The 21,531-nt window shown below is 46.8% G+C and overlaps 1 long non-coding RNA gene across 1 annotated transcript; it reads left to right on the top strand.

Annotated features, from left to right (window-relative positions):
- The first annotated feature begins 580 nt into the window (after nt 1-580).
- On the top strand, nt 581-21,115 carry LOC148152037 (uncharacterized). The gene is made up of 3 exons (XR_015759233.1): nt 581-616; nt 9,778-9,871; nt 20,914-21,115. It is a non-coding gene; the product is annotated as an uncharacterized LOC148152037 (long non-coding RNA).
- Nucleotides 21,116-21,531: the final 416 nt, after the last annotated feature.

Genomic DNA, 21,531 nt, shown 5'->3' on the forward strand with positions numbered 1-21,531 from the left:
TGTCGTAGCCTTTGCTCAGTTTCCCCAATGTACCATGCCTCCGGGCATCCCTGCCTGCAACGTATAAGATAGACAATGTTGGCTGAGTTAGCTGAGTTACCTGCTGCCTGACCTGCTGCGCTTTTCCAGCAACACATTTCCAGCTCTGATCTCCAGCATCTGCAGACCTCACTTTCTCCTTACATGAGTACCTGCCATGTACACGGTGGGAGGTGTTCCCACGCGTAATAGTGGTATCTATGTCCACAATCTGACACGTTTTGCAGCGTCCACCATGACAGGGTTGTATGGAGTTGTCCTGAGAGCCGGGCAGTTTGCTACGAACAATGATCTGTTTGAGGTTTGGCAGTTGTTTAAAGGCAAGTAGTGGAGGTGTGGGGAAGGTCTTGGTGAGGTGCTCATCTCCATTGATAATGTGTTGCAGGTCACGAAGAACATGGCGTAATTTTTCAGCCCCTGGGAAGTACTGAACAACGAAGGGTACCCTGTCAATTGCAGCCCGTGTCTGTCTCCTGAGGAGGTCATTACGGTTCCTTGCTGTGGCACGTCGGAACTGGCGGTCGATGAGTTGAACATTGTGCCCCGTTCTTGTGAGGGCATCCTTGAGTACTTCCAGGTGTCCGTCACCTTTTTAACTTTATACACCCCAGTCCAACACCGGCATCTCCGAAACATTCTTACAGATAGCTGAGATCTCCTTACAAGTTTGTTTCTCAATTTCCCTCTGACTATTAGGGGGTCTATAATACAATCCCAATAAGGTGATCATCACTTTCTTATTTCTCAGTTCCACCCAAATAACTTCCCTGGATGTATTTCTGGGAATATCCTCCCTCAGCACAGCTGTAATGCTATCCCTTATCAAAAATGCCACTCCCCCTCCTCTCTTGCCTCCCTTTCTATCCTTCCTGTAGCATTTGTATACTGGAATATTAAGCTGCCAGTCCTGCCCATCCCTGAACCATGTTTCTGTAATTGCTATGTTATCCCAGTTCCATGTTCCTAACCATGTCCTGAGTTCATCTGCCTTCCCTGTTAGGCCTCTTGCATTGAAATAAATGCAGTTTAATGTATTAGTCCTACCTTGTCCCTGCCTGCCCTGACTGTTTGACTCATTTCTGTTCTCAGCTGTACCAGTCTCAGATTGATCTCTTAGGAGAGAAAGTGAGGGCTGCAGATGCTGGAGATCAGAGCTGAAAATGTGTTGCTGGAAAAGCGCAGCAGGTCAGGCAGGATCCAAGGAACAGAAGAATCAACGTTTCGGGCATAAGCCTTCCTGAAGAAGGGCTTATGCCCGAAACGTCGATTCTCCTGCTCCTTTGATGCTGCCTGACCTGCTGCGCTTTTCCAGCAACACATTTTCAGCTCAGATTGATCTCTTACCTCACTATCTCCCTGGGTCCCACCCCCCCCCCAACTTGCTAGTCTAAATCCTCCTAAGCAGTTTTAGCAAATCTCCCTGCCAGTATATTAATCCCCTTCCAATTTAGGTGCAATCTGTCCTTTTTGTACAGGTCACTTCTACCCCAAAAGAGATTCCAATGATCCAAAAATGAGAATCCTTCTCTCATACACCAGCTCCTCAGCCATGCATTCATCTGCTCTATCCTCCTATTCCTGCCCTCACTAGCTCGTAGCACTGGGAGAAATCCAGATATTACTACCCTTGAGGACCTCCTTTTTAAATTTCTGCCTCTCTGTAATCTCCCTTCAGAATCTCAACCTTTTCCCTTCCTATAGAACATAGAACATTACAGCGCAGTACAGGCCCTTCGGCCCTCGATGTTGCGCCGCCCTGTCATACTAATCTGAAGCCCATTCCACCTACACGATTCCATGTACATCCATATGCCTGTCCAATGACGACTTAAATGCACTTAAACTTGGCGAATCTACTACCGATGCAGGCAAAGCATTCCATGCCCTTACTACTCTGAGTAAATAAACTACCTCTGACATCTGTCTTATACCTATCTCCCCTCACTTTTTAAAGTTGTGTCCCCTTGTGTTTGCCGTCCCCATACTTGGAAAAAGGTTTTCCCTCTCCACCCCATCTAGCCCTCTGATTATCTTGTATGTCTCTATTAAGTCACATCTCAACCTTCTTCTCTCTAACGAGAACAGCCTCAAGGCCCTCAGCCTTTCCCCGTAAGACATTCCTTCCGTACCAGGCAACATCCTAATAAATCTCCTCTGTACCCTTTCCAGGGTGCTGAGGGAGGATATTACCAGGAGAGTTAGGTTTATCGTTGATTCCAATGTGGACAATGACCTCTTGCTGGCCCCTCTCTCCCGTGAGAACATACTGCACCCTTTCTGAGACATCCTTGATCCTGGCACTAGGGAAACAATGCACCATTCTGCTTTTTCTCTGCTGGCCACAGAAACGTCTGTCTGTACCTTGGCCTTCAGACTCCCCTAACACAGTTGATCTCTTGGAAGCCGACATACCCCTCTCGTTGCATTAGAGCCAGTCTCAGTACCAGAAACTTGGCTGTTCGTGCTACATTCCCCTGAGAATCCATCACCCCCTACATTTCATTAGGGACATTTAAGCAACTGCTGGACATGCACACGGATAGCAGTGAAATGAGGGGTGCGTAGGTTAAGTTATTATATTTTATATTAGGATTAATTCTCAGCACAACATTGTGAGCCAAAGGGCCTGTTCTGCACTGTATTGTTCTATGTTCTGTGTGCTAATATGACATTGCTGCTGCCTTGAGTTACCTTGTATCCTGAGGCCAGTTCCAACTTGTTGCAGATGCTCATGAGTCTGCTCTTGGAGGCACAGTACTTATATGGCCAGCAGTGTTCACTTCCATTTCTGATCAATGGTAACCCCGGGATAGTGATTGGGAGGTGGGCTTCAATGATGCTGAGTCAAAGAAGGTGGTGCTGAAAAAGCACAGACGGTCAGGCAGCATCCAAGGAGCAGGAGAATCGACGTGTTGAGTATTAGCTCTTCATCAGCTTATACTTGATTCTCCTTCTCCCCGGATGCTGCCTGGCCAGCTTTTCCAGCACCACACTCCTCGACTCTGATCTCCAGCATCTGCAGTCTTCACTTTCACCCCCTTTAATGATGCAACCATCAAATGCCAAAGGTCACATATTGTCTCTTGTTCTAAGATGGTCATGGCCTGGCACATGTGTGGGACAAATGCTACTTGTCACTTGTCATCACAAATATGGGGTTATCGTTCAGGTCTTGCTGTCTTTGGACATGCATTACTCCAATACCTGAGGATTCGGGAAAGGTGCTGAACAACGTGCAGTCATTGGTGGTCTTTGGAGACAGCACTTTCCTGGGTGGCAACGTCAGTATGCCTTGAGACGTAGAGTCACATAACATGGAAACAGACCCTTCGGCCCACCTTGTCCATGCTGACCAGGTTTCTTAAAATGAACGCGAGTCATAGAGTCCTACAGCACGGAGACATGTCTTTTGGCCCAAATTGGTCTATGCTGACCAAAATGTCTGCCCTCCATAACCCCATTACCCTGCACTTGGCCCATATCCTTCTAATCCTTTCCTATCCATGCATTTGTCTAAATGCCTTTTAAATGTTATTAATGTTTATGCCTCCACCACTTCCGCTAGCAGCTCATTCCATATGCACATCACCCTCTGTGTAAGAAAGTTGCCTCTCAGGTTCCCTTATATGTCCTCTTGTCCTCCATTCTCCAACCCTGGGAAAAAGACTGAGTGCATTTACCCTGTCCATGCCTCTCATAATCTTATACACCTCTAAAAGGTTCCCCCCTCAGTCTCCTATGCTCTAAATAAACATTCTAGCTTGTTCAACCTCTCCCTAAAACTCAGACCATGGAGTCCAGACAATGTCCTTGTAAATTTCTTCTGCGTTCTTTCTAGATTAGTGACGTCCTTCCTACAACAAGGTGACCAAAACTGAACGCAATACTCCAAGCATGGTCTCACCAACATCCTGGATAACAGCAACATAACTTCCCAACTTCTATACTCAATGACCTGACTGATAAGAGCCAGTCTACCAAAAGCCTTCATCATTGCCCTGTCCACCTGGAACACCACTTTCAGAGAACTGTGAACCTGAACTCCAAGGTCCCTCTGTTCCATGACATTCCTTCAGGCCCTACCATTCACCGTGAAATTCCTACCTTGATTTGACTTTCCAAAATGCAAGACCACACACTTATCCATACTAAACTCCATAAACTCCCCAGCTGGTCAAGGTCTTGCTGCAATTTCTGATAATCTTCCTAACTGTCCACAATGCTGCCTAGTTTAGTGCCAACAGCAAATTAATGAATGCCTTGGACATTCTCATCCAAATCATTGATATAGGTAACAAACAGCAATGGACCCAACACTGACCCCTGAGGTACTCCACTACTCACAAGCCTCCAGTCTGACAAGCATCCTTCCACTATTACCCTCTGCGTCCTACCATCAAACCAATTTTGTATCCAATTTGCCAGCTCACCTTGGATTCCATGTAATCTAGCAATCAAGGGCAGCCTACCATGTGGAACCTTATCAAAGGCCTTACTGTAATACATATAGACTATGTTCACTGCCCTGCCCTGATCAACCTTCCTGGTCACTTCATCAAATCTGTGAGGCATGATCTCCCACTCACAAAGAAACTAGTCCCATTTGCCTGTATTTGGCCCATATTCCTCTAAGCCTATGCTAACTATGTAGCTGTCGAAATTCCTTCTAAATGTTGTAATTGTACTCACCTGTATTACTTCCTCTAGCAGTTTGCTCAATATACATACACCCTTTACCTATTGCCCCTCATGATTTTATAAACCTCGACCATGTCATCCCTACGTCTCTGCCGATTCAGCCTCTCCTTATAACTCAAACACTCCATGTCTCGGTAGCAGCTTTGCAAATCTGTTTTGCACCCATTCCACTTTAATAACATCCTTCCTATTGCAAGGTGACCAGAATTGTAAATATAGAACATAAAACATAGAACAGTACAGCACAGAACAGGCCCTTCAGCCCACATGTTGTGCCGACCACTGATCCTCATGTATGCACCCTGAAATTTCTGTGACCATATGCATGCCCAGCAGTCTCTTAAATGTCCCCAAAGACCTTGCTTCCACAACTGCTGCTGGCAATGCATTCCATGCTCTCACAACTCTGTGTGTAAAGAACCCGCCTCTGACATCCCCTCTATACTTTCCTCCAACCAGCTTAAAACTATGACCCCTCGTGTTAGTCATTTCTCTCCTGGGAAATAGTTTCTGGCTATCGACTCTATCTATGCCTCTAATTATCTTGTATACCTCAATTAGGTACCCTCTCCTCCTCCTTTTCTCCAATGAAAAAAGTCTGAGCTCAATCAACCTCTCTTCATAAGATCAGCCCTCCAGTCCAGGTAGCATCCTGGTAAACCTCCTCTGAACCCTCTCCAAAGCATCCACATCTTTCCTATAATAGGGCGACCAGAACTGGACGCAGTATTTCAAGTGCGGTCTAACCAAAGTTTTATAGAGCTGCAACAAGATCTCACGACTCTTAAACTCAATCCCCCTGCTAATGAAAGCCAAAACACCATATGCTTTCTTAACAACCCTGCCCATTTGGGTGGCCATTTTAAGGGATTTATGTACCTGTACCCCAAGATCCCTCTGTTCCTCCACACTGCCAAGAATCCTATCCTTAATCCTGTACTCAGCTTTCAAATTCGACCTTCCAAAGTGCATCACCTCGCATTTATCCAGGTTGAACTCCATCTGCCACCTCTCAGCCCATCTCTGCATCCTGTCAATATCCCGCTGCAGCCTACAACAGCCCTCTATACTGTCAACAACACTGCCAACCTTTGTGTCATCTGCAAATAGTATTCCAAATGTGGCCTCACCAAACATGACTTCCTAACTCCTGTACTCAATGCTCTCACCGATGAACACAAGTATACCAAATGCACCACCCTGTCTCCCTGACGCCACTTTCAAACAATTATGTACCTAGACCGCTTGGTCTCTGTTTGAGAACACTCCCCAAGAGCCCTTCCATTAACTGTGTAAGTCCTGCCCTGGTTGTCTTTCCAAAATGCAATATCTCGCATTTATCTGAATTAAATTCCATCTGCCATTCCTCAGCCCACTGGCCCAGTTGAATAAGATCCCGTTGTACTCTTAGATAAATATCTTCACTGTCCACTATACTCCAATTTTGCTGTCACCCGCAAACTTACCAATCATGCCTCCTGTATTTTTATCCAAATAATTTATATAAATAATGAACAACAGTGGACCCAGCACCGATCTTTGCAGCACACCGCTGGTCACAGGCCTCCAGTTGGAACAACTCTCTACCACCATTCTCTTTCTCCCACTGTCAAGACAATTTTGTATCTAACTGGCTAGCCCTCCCTGAATTCCTTGTGATCTAACCCGACTTAACCATCTTCCATGCGGAACCTTCTGAAGGCTGTGCTAAAGTCCATGGCAACATAAATGTGTCTGCTATTGCATGGGAATCAACAGGGGACAAAGTCTGACATAGGAGAAAATTTGAAATAGCAGAATTTGAAATTAAGGAAAGCAAATTTTGAGGAACAGCTTAGAATCCCTAACAAGCAATAGTAGGCTAACTGGAAAGAGCAAATTAATGCAAAAGCTGGAATGTGTACTGAAAACAACAAATGCTGGAGGTCAGAGTGGGTCAGACAGCATGGCGTGCTTTGACTCTCCAAATAAAATGCCCCTGCCCATCTTTTCCCTCCAACTCCACATTTGTTATGGTTAATCACCCTAACCTGCACACTGCAGGGGAATTTAGTACAGCGTATTAACCCAACCTGCATGTCCCTGAACTATGGGGGAAATCCCAAGCAACCACCAGAAACGCACTCAGACATGGGGAGAACATGCAAACTCCACACTAGCCCAAGGCTGAAAATGAGCTCGGGTCCCTGGTGCTGTCAGGCAGTAGTGCTACTAGTTACCTGATGAAGGAGTAGTACTCTGAAACCTAGTACTTCAAATAAGCCTGCTGGGACTATAACTGGTGGCACGGTGGCTCAGTGGTTAGCACTGCTGCCTCACAGCGCCAGAGACCCGGGTTCCATTCCCGCCTCAGGTGACTGTGTGGAGTTTGCACATTCTCCCTATGTCTGCGTGGGTTTCCTCCGGGTGAAAGTGAGGACTGCAGATGCTGGAAATCAGAGCTGAAAAATGTGTTGCTGGAAAAACGCAGCAGATCAGGCAGCATCCAAGGAGCAGGAGAATCGACGTTTCAGGCATAAGCCCTTCTTCAGGAATGAGTGTGTGCCAAGCAGGCTAAGAAAAATGGTAGGGAAGAGGGACTTGGGGGAGGGGCGTTGGGAATGCCATAGGTGGAAGGAGGTTAAGGTGAGGGTGATAGGCCGGAGAGGGGGTGGGGTCGGAGAAGTCGGGAAGAAGATTGCAGGTCAAGAAGGCGGTGCTGAGTATCATCCTTCGTCATTTCTGCCACCTCCAAACAGACCCCATCACCAGGGATATATTTCCCTCCCCTCCCCTATCAGCATTCCAGAAAGGTGACTCCCTCATCAGGTCCACAGCCCCCACCAACTCAACCTCCACTCCCGGCACCTTCCCCTGCAACCACAAGAAATGCAAAATGCGCCCTCACTTCCCTCACTTCCCTCCAAGGCCCCAATTGATCCTTCAATATCCATCACAAATTCACCTGCATCTCCACAAACATCATTTACTGCATCCGCTGCACCCGATGTGGCCGCCTCTACATTGGGGAGACAGGCCGCCTACTTGCGGAACGTTTCAGAGAACACCTCTGGGATACCTGCACCAACCAACCCAACCACCCCGTGACTGAACACTTTAACTCCCCCTTCCACTCCGCCAAGGACATGCAGGTCCTTGGACTCCTCCATCGCCAGACCATGGCAACACGACTCATCTTTCACCTAGGAATCCTCCAACCACAAGGGATGAATGCAGATTTCTCCAGCTTCCTCATTTCCCCTCCCCCCAGCCTGTCTCAGTCCCAACCCTCAGACTCAGCACCACCTTCTTGACCTGCAATCTTCTTCCCGACCTCTCCGCCCCCACCCCCTCTCCGGCCTATCACCCTCACCTTAACCTCCTTCCACCTATCGCATTCCCAACCCCCTCCCCCAAGTCCCTCCTCCCTACCTTTTATCTTAGCCTGCTTGGCACACCCTCCTCATTCCTGAAGAAGGGGTTATGCCCGAAACGTCGATTCTCCAGCTCCTTGGATGCTGCCTGACCTGCTGCGTTTTTCCAGCAACACATTTTTCAGCTCTTTCCTCCGGGTACTTTCATTTCCTCCCACAGTCCAAAAATGTGCAGGTTAGGTGAATTGGCCATGTTAAATTGCCCGTAGTGTTAGGTGAATAGGGTAAATGTAGGGGAATGGGTCTGGCTGGGTTGCACTTTGGTGGGTCGGTGTGGACTTGTTGGGCCGAAGGGCCTGTAAGTAAGAGTCATAGAAATGTACAGCATGGAAACAGATCCTTCGGTCCAACCCGTCCGTGCCGACCAGATATCCCAACTCAATCTAGTCCCACCTGCCAGCACCCGGCCCATATCCTTCCAAACCCTTCCTATTCATATATCCATCCAAATGCCTCTTAAATGTTGCAATTGTACCAGCCTCCACCACTTCCTCTGGCAGCTCATTCCATACATGTACCACCCTCTGCGGGAAAAAGCTGCCCCTTAGGTCTCTTTTATATCGTTCCCCTCTCACCCTAAGCCTATGCCCTCTAGTTCTGGACTCCCCCACCCCAGGGAAAAGACTTTATCTATTTATCCTATCCATGCCCCTCATAATTTTGTAAATCTCTATAAGGTCACCCCTCAGCCTCCGACGCTCCAGGGAATACAGCCCCAGCCTGTTCAGCCTCTCCCTGTAACTCATATCCTCCAACCCTGGCAACATCCTTGTGAATCTTTTCTGAACCCTTTCAAGTTTCACAACATCTTTCCAATAGGAATGAGACCAGAATTGCACGCAATATGCCAACAGTGGCCTAACCAATGTCCTGTACAGCTGCAACATGACCTCCCAACTCCTGTACTCAATACTCTGACCAATAGCATACCAAACACTTCTTCACTATCCTATCTACCTGCGACTTCACTTTCAAGGAGCTATGAACCAGCACTCCAAGGTCTCTTTGTTCAGCAACACTCCCGAGGACCTTATCATTAAGTGCATAAGTCCTGCTAAGATTTGCTTTCCCAAAATGCAGCACCTCACATTTATCTGAATTAAACTTCATCTGCCACTTCTCAGCCCATTGACCCATCTGGTCCAGATCCTGTTGTAATCTGAGGTAACCCTCTTCACTGTTCATTAAACCTCCAATTTTGGTGTCATCTGCAAACTTACTAACTGTACCTCTTATGCTCGCATCCAAATCATTATTGTAAATGACAAAAAGTAGTGGACCCAGCACCGATCCTTGTGGCACTCCACTGGTCACAGGCCTCCAGTCTGAAAAACAACCCTCCACCACCACTCTCTGTCTTCTACCTTTGAGCCAGTTCTGTATCCAAATGGCTAGTTCTCAGTCTCCCATGGGGAACCTTGTTGAACGCCTGACTGAAGTTCACATATCTAATCTACAAAAAAATAACCTGGTGTTGTGTGATTTTTAACTTTGTCCAGCACCAGCACCTCCACATCATAACCACTACACCAACAATGCCGCTAGTTTAAGAAGTAATGGAAAGCAATGGCAGCCAGTTGTCAAAATCTGTGTTCTTTTGTATTTTATACCTTCCTGCCCCGATTAGGAAACCTGCAACATTGTTGCCAGTCTTGCAGCACGTGGTATTAACAAGTTTGGAAGCTGTTTACCATATCAAAACATTGAAGTGGACAAGAAAGGTACTGGTGTGTAATAACGGAACTATGAAGTTCAGTATAATTTTTGTTTGCTGATTTTAGATGGGCTTTCTCACAGATAACTGGAAACCCTAATTAAAATTACTTGTTCTTTTCTAAGAATCTGTTTTCACCTATACGGCTGTGACATTATCTGTTACTGATCATTCAAATATCAACCAAGGAATCCATTCCAGGAGAGAAAAGGAACAATTACGTTCTGTTCTTCTGGCTGATTTGCAATGGTTTAGGTTGTTTCATATTAGCAAATTGGAAGCTAAAAGCCAAGCCGAACAAGCACAACTTGATTTCAACATGCCAGTGTAATGAAGGAGCAGCACTCTGAAAACTCGTGCTTCCAAATAAACCTGTTGGTCTATAACTTGGTGTTGTGTACAAAGTTAAAAATCACACAACACCAAGTTAGAGTCTGGCAGGTTTATTTGGAAGCCGGGCTGCCAGAGGAAGTGGTGGAGGCTAGTACAATTGCCACATTTAAAAGGCACCTGAATGGGTATATGAATAGGAAGGGTTTGGAGGGATATGGGCCAAGTGCTGGCAGGTGGGACAATATTGGGTTGGGGTATCTGGTCAGCATGGACAAGTTGGACCGAAGGCTGTACCTCTCCAGGACTCGAAACACAACTTCAAACAGTATGTTGGTGCAATGTCCTGACTGTATCCAAAGTGGCATTATCTCAACCAGTTTCTTTGATGTTAACGGTTGGCGGTGCAGGCTCGAAGGGCTGCACCTATTGTCTATAACCTGTATGTAGATGATTCGGAGATGCCGGTGTTGGACTGGGGTGTACAAAGTTAAAAATCACACAACACCAGGTTATAGTCCAACAGGTTTAATTGGAAGCACACTAGCTTTCGGAGCGTCGCTCCTTCATCAGGTGATTGTCCAATCATTTAAAAGCAGCATTGAAGAAACTGGAGACATTACCAATGCGACACCAATGTGATTAGTTTAAACACTGAGAAGGAAGTTTATCCGTTGAAAACAAAGACATTCGGCAGATCAGGTCTGACATTCCAACATAAAATACCACAAAACACTTCACACATCTGATTGCTGCATGTTTACACCAACCCAGTAAGTTAAAGATATAAGCTAATAACATGATCAAAAGTAATATGACTTTCATGAATAAAGCTCCAAACTGCAGACTCTCTGTGATGTGTTTGGCAAAACAGTCACCTGGTCAAGTATCACTCCAGAGAACTGAGCTTTGTTGTGTGAAAATTAATTTCTGCATTTCCAGCATCTTAATAGACTTGAATATTTCAAAACTATTTAATTGATGAAAGATCTCTGCACAATCCAGTAGGAAAGAAATAAACACATCTTCTTTGAGAAACCCAGCAGAAACTATTAAAAATGAAAAACAACAATTCAACTCTCTCACATGGTGAGCTGACCAAATTATCTTTTAAAAAGAATTTTTAAAGATATCTTTTTGGATGGAGACAAACTTTTCCCCAGCGTGAAGGTATCAATAACGAGGGGTCATGCTTTCAAGGTGAGAGGTGGAAAGTTTAAGGGAGATACATGCGGCAAGTATTTCACACAGAGGGTGGTGGGTGTCTGGAACGAATTGCCAGCAGACGTGGTTGAGGCAGGCACAGTAGATTCATTTAAGATGAGTCTGGACAGATGCATGCGTAGGTGAGGAGCAGAGGGATACAGATGCTTAGAAATTGACCGACAGGTTTAGACAATACATTTGGATCGGCTCAGGCTTGGAGGGCTGAAGGGCCTGTTCCTGGGCTGTAAATTTTCTTTGTTCTTCTAAAACTCTGATTTCTGAACACAGAGCATCAGAGTCGAAGAGGTTGGCACTGGAAAAGCACAGCCAGTCAGGTAGCACCTGAGGAGCAGGAGAATCGACATTTGGGCATAAGCCCTTTATGCCCAAAATGTTGATGTACCGTCTCCTCGGACCCTGCCTGACCTGCTGTGCTTTTCCAGCACCACATTCTCGACTCTGATCTCCAGTCCTCACTTGCTCCTAGAACGCAGAGCATCATCAGGAAACCTTGAATAAGTTTTAGAAATGAAAAGGAACGAGGTTAATTGGGAACTCATTCAATTAAAATACTAATCTGTCTTGACTGGGGAGTCTGGTCCCCGTAGTGCCCAATGGAAACTGAACAGCAGTGTGTGTCTGTTGAGACTGTGATGCTGGAAAAGCACAGCAGGTTAGGCAGCACCCGAAGAGCAGGAGAATTGACGTTTTGGGCATAAGCCCTTCATCAGAATGTGCTGGCCAGTTCAAATGAAACCAGACGGATCACCAATCCGTCTGTCAATTGCAAAGTGCATTCTCCCTGTGCAGGTCTGGATCCTAAAGTTGATTAGAGTGCTAACAGCAAGCTATTAAAGTGAATAGTTCCATGTGAGTTGTACCATCAGAAATGTTAGCTCAATCTTTTCAAACTGTAAAACCTCCAAAGCTACTATCATCTGTCAAAAAAATTTAGATTCAATCCATAAGTTATCACGAGTACCTGAGTGGGTGTCATCATCGTTGTTGGTAAATCCTTGTCGCTGTTAATCCTTTGTTAATTTCAATTCAAAATCCACGTTTCCTGCACAAATTTGAAGTTGCTTCTGGCATTAAGTTTGCTCACTTGTGAGAGGCTTGGAGGTGAATCAATTATTTGTGATAGCCTCCTGACTCCACCGCCACAGTCCATTGTTGTCAACAGAAATAACAAAACAGGTAGAACTTTTGCCTGAGGCACAGGGATTTTGAAACAAGTTTCAAACAAATGATCTCTCCCCATTCACTTCAAATGCAACTGGGAATAATGTTTCTTAAACTCCTATACCAATACTCTGACCAATAAAGGAAAGCATACCAAACGCCTTCTTCACTATCCTATCTACCTGCGACTTCACTTTCAAGGAGCTATGAACCTGCACTCCAAGGTCTCTTTGTTCAGCAACCCTCCCGAGGACTGTTTCTCCACTACATCTTGTCAGTAGCTGCCCTTGTCCCAAGCTTCAGTTTGTCCGTCTTGATGTTGTTTTGAACTTTGGAAAGCACCAGTCTGCAACACTCGGTCAAGGTCAGCTCCTTGTCACTGGAAAACCAACTAGTTTCAGAGAGACTACAAAGCAAGTCGATGGTTCACCAGGCAGTTATATTTGTCTCAAAGTGTGTCCTGGGCACCAGCCCGTGGAGCACAGAGTCCTGCGTCAAGGAATTGTTTGGGACAAATCTTGACATCTCTCTCCAGATCATCTTTGCAAAGGCACATTTGAGGAGATCCCTTCACCCCAGCCTCCCACCCCCATCGCTGGCAGCCACTTTGAGGGCAGTGTACAATGGTGCAGATATTCCACGTGTACATGAAGGATCTAATGCAGAGTGCCCTTCCTACCACCAGCCAAACTGTGCCTTGCTGCATAGGTGTACTGCTAAATGACTTTTTAACTGTCTGCTCAGGAAACTATCCACAGGATCAACCCTCTCAAGATGCTACATGCTGACCCCTGCCTGATGGACTTGTGTTCAAGACTGTTTTTCTTAAAAGCCTTCGCTGGAGGAACAGCTGATACAAATTGTCCAACTACTTGGAGTGTTCTGCAGAAATAAGATCAGACTTATCCTTCACAACATAAATTCTTTACAGTGCGGATAGAGGCCTCTCAGCCAGTTAATTCTGCACTAACCCCTCAAAGGGCATCCCATCCAAACCTAGTGACCCACATTATCTCCATATCCCAGCTGTTAACCATGGCTAATCCAGATAGCCTTCGCATTCCTGGACAGAGGAGCATATGAACCACCTGATGAAGGAGCGACACTGCGAAAGCTAATGTGCTTCCAATTAAACCTGTTGGACTATAACCTGGTGTTGTGTGATTTTTAGCTATTGCTAGACTGTTAATCCAGAGACCCAGGTAATATCCCAGGGACCTGACTTGAATCCGACCATGGCAGATGTTGGAATTTGAATCCAATGAAAATAGAGTCGTAGAGATGTACAGCATGGAAACAGACCCTTCGGTTTGCACAATCTAGTCCCACCTGCACATCGTTTTACTGTGTGGAACCCACACAGACACAGGGGAAATGTGCAAACTCTACACAGCCAGTCAACCAAGGCTGGAATCAAACACAGGTCCCTGGTGTTGTCAGACAGCAGCGATAACCACAGTACCAGCTCTGCACCAGGGTGAAAGGAACTTCAGTACCTTGTGACATTTAGTGTTTGTGAACCAAAGGTCTGCACACAGCTTGATGCAGACACACACAAAGGTGGCCATTGGGAGGAGGATATGTGCTTCCCCATTTGGGGTGGTACAGTAGCTCCGTGGTTAGCACTGCTGCCTCACAGCACCAGGGACCCATGTCTGCTGGGTTTCCTCCGGGTACTCCAGTTTCCTCCCACAATCCATCTGCAGTCCTCACTTTCTCCGAGAACACAGAGCATCATAAGGAATCCCTGAATAAGTTTTTGGAATGAAAAGAAACTAGGTTAATTGGGAACTCATTCAAAGACAGCACTATTCTGTCTTGACTGGGGAGTCTGATCCCCGCGGTGCCCAATGGAAACTGAACAGCAGTGTGTGTCTGTTGAGACTGTGGTGCTGGAAAAGCACAGCAGGTCAGGCAGCATCCGAGGACCAGGAGAATTGATGTTTTGGGCATAAGCCCTTCATCAGAATGTGTTGGCCAGTTCAAGTGAAACCAGACAGATCACCAATCATCTGTTCCACTATCTGTCAATTGCAAAGTGCATCCTTCCCTGTGCAGGTCTGACCCTAAAGGTGGTTAGAGTGCTAACAGCAAGCTATTAAAGTGAATAGTTCCATGAGGGTTGCACCATCAGAAATGTTAGCTCAATATCTTTGAAAGTTGCCACTCAGGTGGATAGAGCTTGTAAGAGGGCCTATGGTGTATTAGCGTTCATGAGCAGAGGGATTGAATTCAAGAGTCGTGAGGTGATGTTGCAGCTGTATAGGACCTTGGTAAGGCCACATTTGGAGTACTGTGTGCAGTTCTGGTCGCCTCACTTTAGGAAAGATGTGGAATCTTTGGAGAGGGTGCAGAGAAGATTTACCAGGATGTTGCCTGGAATGGAGAATAGGTCATACGAGGATAGGTTGAGAGTGCTAGGCCTTTTCTCATTGGAACGGCGAAGGATGAGGGGTGACTTGATAGAGGTTTATAAGATGATCAGAGGAATAGATAGAGTAGACAGTCAGAAACTTTTTCCCCGGGTACAACAGAGTGTTACAAGGGGACATAAATTTAAGGTGAAGGGTGGAAGGTATAGGGGAGATGTCAGGGGTGGGTTCTTTACCCAGAGAGTGGTGGGGGCATGGAATGCGCTGCCTGTGGGAGTGGAAGAGTCAGAATCATTGGCGACCTTTAAGCGGCAATTGGACAGGTACATGGATGGGTGCTTAAGCTCGGACAAATGTTCGGCACAACATCGTGGGCCGAAGGGCCTGTTCTGTGCTGTATGTTCTATGTTCTATATAATATATTCAAACTGTAAAAGCTCCTACCGTCTGTCAAAAAAATTTAGATTCAATCCATAAGTTATCACGCTTACCTGAGTGTGTGTCATCATCGTTGTTGGTAAATCCTTGTCGCTGTTAATCCTTTGTTACTTTCAATTCAATATCCACGTTTCCTGCACAAATTATGTTTGCTCACTTGTGAGAGGCTTGGAGGTGAATCAATTATTTGTGATCGCCTCCTGACTCACCCCTGATCTCTAGCTGACTAGACGGTCCATTTTTGTCAACAGAAATAACAAAATACTCCAAACATCATCCTACAACTCATCTGCTTTATCCTCGATCACAATGTCTTCACCTTTGACAACTAATTCTCCATCCAGACACATGGAACAGCCATGGGGACCAAATTTGCACCCCAATATGCCAACATTTTTATGCACAGGTTCATAGAACATAGAACATAGAACATAGAACATAGAACATAGAACAATACAGCACAGAACAGGCCCTTCGGCCCACGATGTTGTGCCGAACTTCTAACCTAGATTAAGTACCCATCCATGTACCTATCCAAATGCCGCTTAAAGGTCACCAATGATTCCGACTCTACCACACCCACGGGCAGCGCATTCCATGCCCCCACCACTCTCTGGGTAAAGAACCCACCCCTGACATCTCCCCTATACCTTCCACCCTTCACCTTAAATTTATGTCCCCTTGTAACACTCTGTTGTACCCGGGGAAAAAGTTTCTGACTGTCTACTCTATCTATTCCTCTGATCATCTTATAAACCTCTATCAAGTCACCCCTCATCCTTCGCCGTTCCAACGAGAAAAGGCCGAGAACTCTCAACCTATCCTCGTATGACCTATTCTCCATTCCAGGCAACATCCTGGTAAATCTTCTCTGCACCCTCTCCAAAGCTTCCACATCTTTCCTAAAGTGAGGCGACCAGAACTGCACACAGTACTCCAACTGTGGCCTAACCAAAGTCCTGTACAGCTGCAACATCACTTCACGACTCTTGAATTCAATCCCTCTGCTAATGAACGATAATACTCCATAGGCCTTCTTACAAACTCTATCCACCTGAGTGGCAACCTTCAAAGATCTATGTACATAGACCCCAAGATCCCTCTGTTCCTCCACCTGACTAAGAACCCTACCATTAACCCTGTATTCCGCATTCTTATTTGTTCTTCCAAAATGGACAACCTCACACTTGGCAGGGTTGAACTCCATCTGCCACTCCTCAGCCCAGCTCTGCATCATATCTAAGTCCCTCTGCAGCCGACAACAGCCCTCCACACTGTCCACAACTCCACCTATCTTCGTATCATCTGCAAATTTACTGACCCACCCTTCGACTCCCTCATCTAAGTCATTAATAAAAATTACAAACAGCAGAGGACCCAGAACTGATCCCTGCGGAACTCCACTTGTAACTGGGCTCCAGGCTGAATATTTACCATCTACCACCACTCTCTGCCTTCGACCGGTTAGCCAGTTTTCTATCCAATTGGCCAAATTTCCCTCTATCCCATGCCTCCTGACTTTCCGCATAAGCCTACCATGGGGAACCTTATCAAATGCCTTACTAAAATCCATGTACACTACATCCACTGCTCTTCCCTCATCCACATGCTTGGTCACCTCCTCGAAGAATTCAATAAGACTTGTAAGGCAAGACCTACCCTTCACAAATCCGTGCTGGCTGTCCCTAATCAAGCAGTGTCTTTCCAGATACTCATAAATCCTATCCCTCAGTACCCTTTCCATTACTTTGCCTACCACAGAAGTAAGACTAACAGGCCTGTAATTCCCGGGGTTATCCCTATTCCCTTTTTTGAACAGGGGCACAACATTCGCTACTCTCCAGTCCCCTGGTACCACCCCCGTTGCCAGTGAAGACGAGAAGATCATTGCCAACGGTACTGCAATTTCCTCTCTTGCTTCCCACATAATCCTAGGATATATCCCGTCAGGCCCAGGGGACTTGTCTTTCCTCAAGTTGTTCAAAATGTCCAACACATCTTCCTTCCTAACAGGTATCTCTTCTAGCTTGCCAGTCCATTTCACACTCTCCTCTTCTACAATACGGTCCCTCTCGTTCGTAAATACTGAAGAGAAGTACTTGTTCAAGACCTCTCCTATCTCTTCCGACTCAATACACAGTCTCCCACTACTGTCCTTGATTGGACCTACCCTCGTTCTCGTCATTCTCAGGTTTCTCACATACGCATAAAATGCCTTGGGGTTATCCTTGATCCTATCCGCCAACGATTTTTCATGCCCTCTCTTAGCTCTCCTAATCCCTTTCTTCAGGTCCCTTCTGGCTATCCTGTATCCCTCCACTGCTCTGTCTGAATCCTGTTTCCTCAACCTTATGTAAGCCTCCTTCTTCCTCTTTACCAGACATTTAACCTCTCTCGTCAACCAAGGCTCCCTCACACGACCATTTCTTTCCTGCCTGATAGGTACATACATATCATGGACACGTCGTATCTGCTCTTTGAAAAAGTTCCACATTTCCACCACATCCTTCCCTGACAGCCTAAGCTCCCAACGTATGCTCCTCAAATCCTGCCTTACAGCATCGTAATTTCCCTTCCCCCAATTATAAAATCTACCTTGTTGTGCGCACCTATCTCTCTCCATAACCAAGGTGAAAGTCACAGAATTGTGGTCACCATCACCAAAATGTTCACCCACTAACAAGTCCACCACTTGTCCCGGTTCATTACCGAGTACCAAATCCAATATGGCCTCCCCTCTGGTTGGACAATCTACATACTGCGTTAGAAAAGCTTCCTGGACACACTGCACAAACACCGCCCCATCCAATCTACTTGATCTAAAGAGCTTCCAATCAATATTTGGGAAGTTGAAATCGCCCATGACTACGACCCTGTGGCTTCTGCACCTTTCCAAAATCTGTTTCCCAATCTGTTTCTCCACATCTGTGCTGCTATTGGGGGGCCTATAGTAAACACCCAACAAGGTGACTGCACCTTTCCTATTTCTGACTTCAGCCCATACTACCTCCAGAGGCAGATCCCCCTCAAACTTCCTTTCTGCAGCCGTTATACCATTTCTAATTAGCAATGCCACCCCCCCTCCTTTTTTCCCACCCTCCCTAATCTTACTGAAACACCTGTAACCAGGAACCTCCAACAGCCATTCCTGTCCCACATCTATCCACGTTTCCGTGATGGCCACAACATCGTAGTCCCAGGTACCGATCCACGCCTTAACTTCACCCACCTTATTTCTGATACTCCTTGCGTTGAAGTATACGCACTTGAGCCCGTCTCTGTGTCCGCAAGTAGTCCCTGTCAGTGCTACCTTCTCCACAGCCTCCCTACAGTCTTGGGCATCCTGACAAACAGCTAACCTACTTGCTGGACTACAAGTCCGGATCCCATCCCCCTGCCAAATTAGTTTAAACCCCCCCGAAGAGTGCTAGCAAACCTACCCCCCAGGATATTGGTGCCCTTCTGGTTCAGGTGCAACCCGTCTTGTTTGTACAGGTCCCACCTTCCCCAGAATGCAGTCCAATTGTCCAAATATCTGAAGCCCTCCCTCCTACACCAGCCTTGCAGCCACGTGTTCAACTGCACTCTCTCCCTATTCTTTGCCTCACTGTCACGTGGCACCGGCAACAACCCAGAGATGACGACTCTGTCTGTCCTAGCTTTTAGCTTCCAGCCTAACTCCTTGAGCTCTTGAATGACCTCCCCACCCCTCTTCCTACCTATGTCATTGGTGCCAATGTGCACCACGACTTCTGGCTGCACACCCTCCCCCTTAAGGATTCTGAAGACACGGTCTGAGACGTCTCGGACCCTAGCACCCGGGAGGCAACAAACCATCCGTGAGTCTCGCCCATGTCCACAGAACCGCCTGTCCGTCCCTCTAACTAGAGAGTCCCCTATAACTAGCGCTCTCCTCCTCTCCCCCTTTCCCTTCTGAGTCTCAGAGCCACAGACCCCTTCACTGCAGCTTACACCTGCAACGCTGTCCCCCCCAACAGTTTCCAAAGCTGTATATTTATTTTTTAGGGGAACGACCACAGGGGAACCCTGCACTGCCTGCTTCTTCCCCTTCCCACCTCTAACTGTTACCCAGCTACCTCGGTTCTCCGGCGTAACTATGTCCCTGTAGCTTCTATCAATCACCCTCTCAGCCTCTCGAATAATCCTCAGTTCATCCAACTCCAGTTCCAGTTCCCTAACTCGTTCGGTGAGGATCAGGATCTGACTGCATTTCCTGCAGACGAAGTCGGCAGGAGTATCAGTGGTCACCCCTACCTCAAACATCCTGCAGGAGGAACATTCCACCGCCTGCGCTGCCATGACTGTACACTTTCTCCAAAAACAAGAACACTGAGTCAATAACACTGAGTCACTTACCTGGGGTCTAGAACACACCCACTCAAATACTAATCACTTACCTTCCCGCCCAGCTATGCGCTCCAACCTCACTTCCGCTGCTCCCACTCAAATGACCGTTGGTGATTAAAAGGTGAGTATTTATACTCACAGTTCTCCTTCCCGGCTGCCCCTCTGTTTGCCGTCACTTCCTCTGCTGCTCCCGCTCTTTTTGTGAAGAGAGAATAAAAAACACCGCTGCCCACTACAGGTAAGTAATTTTGAAACAAATTGTTTTACCTTAGCTGTAGTCTCCCGGGTTCGCCTTTACTCGGCCGCTGCTCCCACTCAAATGGGACTTCTTCTCTACGGAGGATCTCCAACCAACATTATACACCAAGTACATTGACAACATTTTCTTCCTCTGAACCCATGGCGAGGAGTCACTGATAAAACTACACAGTGACATCAACAATTTTCATCCCACCATCAAACTCACCATGGACTACTCTCGACTATCTGTCTCATTCTTGGACACATGCGTCTCCATCAAGGATGGACACCTCAGCACCACACTCTACCGCAAACCCACAGATGACCTCACAATGCTACACTTCTCCAGCTTCCACCCAAAACATATTAAAACAGCCATCCCCTATGGGCAAGCCCTATGCGTACACCGGATCTGCTCAGATGAGAAGGAACGTGACAGACACCTGGAAGTACTCAGGGATGCCTTCACAAGAACGGGGTACGATGCCCAACTCATCGACCGCCGGTTCCGACATGCCACAGCAAGAAACCGTAATGACCTCCTTAGGAGACAGACACGTGATGCAACCGACAGGGTACCCTTTGTTGTTCAGTATTTCCCAGGAGCTGAAAAACTACGCCATGTTCTTCATGACCTGCAACACATTATCAATGAGGATGAGCACCTCACCAAGACCTTCCCCACACCTCCACTACTTGCCTTTAAACAACCGCCAAACCTCAAACAGATCGTTGTTCGTAGCAAGCTGCTTGGCTCTCAGGACAACTCCATACAACCCTGTCACGGTGGACGCTGCAAAACGTGTCAGAGTGTGGACATAGATACCACTATTACGCGTGGGGACACCTCCCACCATGTACACGGCAGGTACTCATGTGACTCAGCCAACGTTGTCTATCTTATACGTTGCAGGCAGGGATGCCCGGAGGCATGGTACATTGGAGAAACTGAGCAAAGGCTACAACAACGGATGAATGGGCACCGCACAACAATCAACAGACAGGAATGTTCCCTCCCAGTTGGGGAACACTTCAGTGATCCAGGACATTCGACCTCGGACCTTCGGGTGACCATCCTCCAAGGTGGACTTCGGGAAAGGCAGCAGCGAAAAGTGGCCGAGCAGAGACTGATAGCTAAGTTCGGTACCCATAGGGCGGGCCTCAGCCGGGACCTTGGGGTCATGTCACATTACAGGTGACCACCATTGCACTATACACACACAGATACTCCTACACACACACTCTCACACACACACAGGCACTCCTATACACGCATACAGACGGACACACATATACACGGACACACATATACACAGACACACACACAGACACCCACACTCACACATGCATCCCCTCACAGACTTAAGACACTCTGCACTCACTACACACACACACATACACTTTCTCACACTCACAACCCCCAACCCACACACAGACAGACAAAGACCCCACATGCACACATATATTTTGTGGGGTGAATTTGTACTTGCAGGGTTACACTGTACTTTGCTCAAAAACTGCATGAATTCAT

The sequence above is a fragment of the Chiloscyllium plagiosum genome, unplaced genomic scaffold, assembly GCF_037043375.1.
Source record: "Chiloscyllium plagiosum isolate Xiang-an unplaced genomic scaffold, Cpla_swu_hap1 HiC_scaffold_2, whole genome shotgun sequence".
In the NCBI taxonomy this organism is placed as follows: domain Eukaryota; kingdom Metazoa; phylum Chordata; class Chondrichthyes; order Orectolobiformes; family Hemiscylliidae; genus Chiloscyllium; species Chiloscyllium plagiosum.